This window comes from Fragaria vesca, linkage group LG6 (genome assembly GCF_000184155.1).
Source record: "Fragaria vesca subsp. vesca linkage group LG6, FraVesHawaii_1.0, whole genome shotgun sequence".
In the NCBI taxonomy this organism is placed as follows: Eukaryota; Viridiplantae; Streptophyta; class Magnoliopsida; order Rosales; family Rosaceae; genus Fragaria; species Fragaria vesca.
The window spans coordinates 16,418,402-16,423,501 of NC_020496.1; the positions used below are offsets into that span (position 1 = coordinate 16,418,402).

Consider the following 5,100-nt stretch of genomic DNA (forward strand, 5'->3'; position numbering starts at 1 on the left):
CTCTCTCTCTCTCTCTCTCTCNCTCTCTCTCTCTCTCTCTCTCTCTCTCTCTCTCTCTCTCTCTCTCTCTCTCTCTCTCTCTCTCTCATTTCCAAGTCACAATGTCTCACTCCCTCCATCTCCTCACCCAAACCACCTTAACCTTCCCCAATCCCAAACCCTGCTCCTCCTTATTCCTCGCCCCCTTCTCTGCTCCCAACCGTCGCTCTCCTACCGCCTTCCCTTCACTCTCCGTCAAAGCCTCCGCCGCCGGTTCCAATCAAACCCCCTCCGTCCTCGTCTCCGCCAACCGCACCTCCTTTGGCGTTGTCCTCTCCCCTTCTCCCGACTACTTCTCCTCCACCTCTATCGAGGTCGACACCGTCATCGAGGCCGAGCTCAAGGAGAATGGATTCCGCACCAAGCTCATCTGCACCATCGGCCCCACCTCCGTAGGGTCCGACCAGCTCAAGGCGCTCGCCGCCAGCAGCATGAACGTCGCGAGGCTCAACATGTGCCACAACACGCGCGACTGGCACCGCGACGTCATCCATTGCTGGTGGTAGGGGTGGATGAAGACCGGTGATGAAGATGGTGCAGACCTCGTCGTTGGCGGGACAGTTGAGGTTGTCAACGAGGTGGTGAGGAGGAGGAGGAGGAGGTGGAGGCGCGGTGGCGACGACGGCTGGGGGAGGAGGAGGGGCTGCCGCCGGGGCCCATTACTGGTGGTAGGGGTGGATGGCGGTGCCGACCATGTGGTGGATTTGGAGGCAAAGCCCTAAACAGGGGCAGTAAGTGGGGGGGGGGGAGAGGAGAGAGAGAGAGAGAGAGAGGGTAAAAGATTAACAAAGGCTATTTTAATAATTTTGGTCGAGATTGATGTCATTTTAGAAGTTTAGAGATGAAACTGATTAAAAAAAAAAAAGAGGTATCGGACTGATATTCGACCTAAAGTTCAGGGAAGTAAACTGAAATTTTTCTTATTTTTTATTATAAAGAGGATGATAATCACGTGGATAGCTAGGGATTCATTATCTTATTGTTTCTATAACGTGGCGTCCGATGGGTTGCTTTGTTTTCGAAAGGATCTGAGGGGGGTTCATTATGAAAACACACCTATATATACCATTAGTTGATTAAAGATTACCTACTGTCACCGTATCTGCAGAAAAGCTGACAGGGGTCCGGACCTCGTCAGGCCGGACTGTAGCTTCGCCCTTAGGTTCAGCACCAACTTTTTCACCTTAACTTACTATAATTCCCTATAGATCAATGTTTATTCAAGGTTTTCATTTCAAATATAATACATAATATAGAAAACAAACATCTCTTAAAGTTTGGTTTAAAATTTTCTCTTTTTTTTTCAAATTTCTGTCTATTTTTTTATTTTTTTTACTACAATCGATATTTCTCCAAAATTTCATAATAATTTCGACCCCCTTTTCTATCAAGAGATTGGAATAATAATTTCGACCCATCAGACTATTCCTTTGTTTCGAGTCCAATTTCATTGCTAGCCCATGCTTATCCTTTATGGCACGTGAGGTGGAGAAAAGAAAATACTTGGTTATTATGTTATCACATTTTTCATTCGAGTTTCTAAGTATCAGATGAGATTGTTTTACAATTATAGATATCACTAGTTCTGTTCAGCCAGCAGTAAGGAAAATTCTTTGTTCTTTTTTAGCTATGACTCACAATAGTTCTCCAAGGGTAAGATGATCCATTTTGGGTTCATAGCTGAGGCGTAACAGCTTGATGAGAAAAGTTAACGGTGAAATTTTAGTTTCTTGGAGAGTGTAATTTTAAAACCTCAGGTCTATTTATTCTATCGTTAGGGAAGAATAAAGATTGTCAGTTTCGTAAACCATTAAAGATTAGTTTTAGATAGATTGATATTTTGATTACATAACCAGTAAGAAGTCAACAATGGCGGTAAATAGAAATAGAAAGTTGGCATATAATATGAAGATGTCTTTCAGTTTTCTCGTGGTAGTTATATTGTGCAGTTGTAGGTTGTATACATTGTTCAACTTAGTGTTGTCAAGTTGTGTTTTGAACTCTTGACTCTAGAGATCCATCTTTGGTTATAAAAAAGAAAAAATGACGAATATTTCTTCAACAGCCTAGATGATATTGAAATATCCCTAATGTTGATGATGGCTCAAGAAAACTTAGTGAATCCTCACCAAGTTGAACAAGATAAGTGAGCATAATGCTATCAGGTTGTGTGATTGACCGACTATCTTTTGCATGACGATTATCTGTTCTGATCATTATTTTTGCATCTCTTTGTCAGTAAATTAATTGTATGGCAATATATATACTTCAGTTGATACAGCTGAATTGGAATACATGACCTGTTTCAGTCAGCTTGCTATATACAATTGTAGTTTCTTTGGAGTGACTTCTTTTATTCTGTCTTTATTAGTATCTTTACTGGAATTCGTATAGACAAACAAGTAATTATGTGGAACCTTTTTGTGACTCAAATTAGCATTGTATTGATTACTACACCGATGAATACTGCATCCTTCATGGACACAAGCAGATAATGGACCTGTCACATGGATTGTCACAGCAATTCCCAAGAGGAAGAGCACTTGCCAGGTGGGCCATGGAAATGGGCTTACCAAGAAGGAAGAGATCTTGCCCAACTATGACTTCCATCCCATCCGTCCCATCACTGGAGTCTCCTTGCACTCCCAAAATTATGATGCTACACCTAATCTTGGAGGTGGAGGAGTATCCACTAGGTCCAAGTCCAACACCAATGCCCCTGTCAGAGTAATTAACCTCTCTCTGAATCTCATTCTTCATGGTGCTAGTTTCTTACTTCTGTGTGCAAGATTTTGCATAATCCATTTATCTATTAACTTGATCAAAATTTTGTATGTTATGCTTGAGTAAGTTGCAATTAAATGTTTAGATCTAGAGAACTGTACTGAATTTCCCTGAGGGCAGTGTGTGAATTAGCATGATAGTTTTTAACTCTTGTTTCCATTTATATTATTGTTTAAGAGTAGACTGACTGAAGATTATGCCTTTGAGCGTAATAATGTTTACCTTGGTGGATTTTTAGTTTTTTACATATGTTTGTAAAAATGTAAAAGGGTAGGGACCAAAAATTATAGGATCTTATGGTGATTGTTCTACCCCCTTATTTTCTTTTCTATATGGCTGTGCTTGCTAGAGATCGAGTAGGCATCATTGATACTTAACTCTATATGAGCTTGACATGTACCTCACTTCCACTAGATGGTGATAGTCTGACCCATTTTTATGTTTTATACATAATTATGGTTTTGTGGATTCCCTTGAACCAGCAAAAGATATTGTGGAGAAGGACCGAAATGCTCCTGATGCTACAGTTATATCAGAGATTGACCAGACCATGAAGAAGTATGCTGATAATTTACTTCAAGTTATGGAAGGTATTAGTGCACGACTAACACAACTTAAGAGCAGAACCTGCCACCTTGAGAATTCTCTGGATGATTTGAAGGTATCTGTGGGAAACAATGATGGAAATGCTGATGGAAAGATGAGACAATTGGAGAATATTCTTAGAGATGTATGTTGCTACTTTACCTTCTTATTGCCGTGGACTTGTTTTGGCTGCCTTTGGCTGTCTAGTAAAAGAAACTGTTTGTTTTATTTTTACCTTTTTAATTATTGAGTTTAATGCTGCTTTTCCATTATCACCTACTCATTTGGTTTTTGTTTACATCTCGCACAGGTGCAAACAGCAAGTGTTCAGGATTTGAAGGATAAGCAATCAATAGTCGAGGCTCAGTTGCAGCTTGGGAAGATACAGATTTCCAATCCCAAGGTAGATCCTCAATTGGAATCTCGGAATGCTTTGAATGTGGATTCTGGGCAGACAGTAGCCTCTGCTCCTCAACAATCTTACCAACAGCTTCCTGCTGTGAACGTTCCACCATCACTTCCTGCTGTCTCTCCACCAAATGCCCCTCCACCGCCTATGCTCCAAAGCATACCACCTTCAATTCAGCATCCAAATCAGTACTCCCAGAGTCAGATCCCTCATGTTCCTCAACGAGACCCCTATTTCCCAGCTGCGCCTGGTCAAACTCAAGAAACTCCAAATCAGCAATACCAATTACCTGCAGGTCAGTAGTCACTCTCGCCTCCTATGGTACCTCCACATCAACAATTTCAACCTACCAGTCAACCACAGTATCCTCAGCCACCGCCCCAGCTTCCTCAACAACACCATTCACTTCCACCTGTTAATCACTCTCATGTCCAGCCTACCCTAGGCCACCATGCTGAAGAAACTCATTATGTTCCTTCCCAGACTTACCCACCCAGTCTTCGCCAGCCACCTTCTCAGACGCCTACTGGGCTCCCTCCCTCCCAACAATACTATAATCCAACATCCAATGTATATGAACCACCATCTAGCAGACCTAATTCAGGGTTTTCCTCTGGGTATGGCCCTCCATCTGGGCTTAAGGAACCATATCATTATGGTGGATCACCTTCACAATATGGTGGTACCTCCTCAATGAAGCCACAACTCTCATCTGCTACTTCTCAAAGTCAAAGTGGAGGAAGTGGTTACCCACAGCTCCCAACAGCTAGGGTATTACCACATGTAGTGCCTACCCCTTCTGGTGTAAGTGATCGATCAGGTTCTGCTGGGACTGGAAACAAGGTTCCTATTGATGATGTCTTGACAGAGTGACAAGCATGGGCTTCCCAAGAGACCATGTGAGGGCGACAGTTCAGAAGCTGACAGACAATGGTCAGGCGGTTGACCTGAATGTGGTGCTGGATAAGCTGATGAATGATGGGGATGTCCAGCCACCTAGAGGTTGGTTTGGTCGGTATTGTGTGTGCTTGGTACCGAGTCTTCAGATTGATGTATAGGAAGTATCAACGTGTTTCTAGTTTTTTTTCAACTGACATATGGATTGGTATTAGGAGTATCCTGTTCTCTCGCTTCATTATATTTCTATTTGAGTTTTACAGTGCTTGCACTTGGTTTTAACCTATTTTATTTCGGCTTTGCCTAGCTCTCCCGATTTTCATCTCACTTGTGTATTTACTCATAATAATTGAAAGTGGATTACTGCATCATTTTTCTTCTTTAGA

At 42.1% G+C, this 5,100-nt stretch overlaps 1 pseudogene; it reads left to right on the plus strand.

Moving 5' to 3' along the window:
• The first annotated feature begins 1,908 nt into the window (after positions 1-1,908).
• Positions 1,909-4,875, plus strand: LOC101306744 (annotated as a pseudogene).
• Positions 4,876-5,100: the final 225 nt, after the last annotated feature.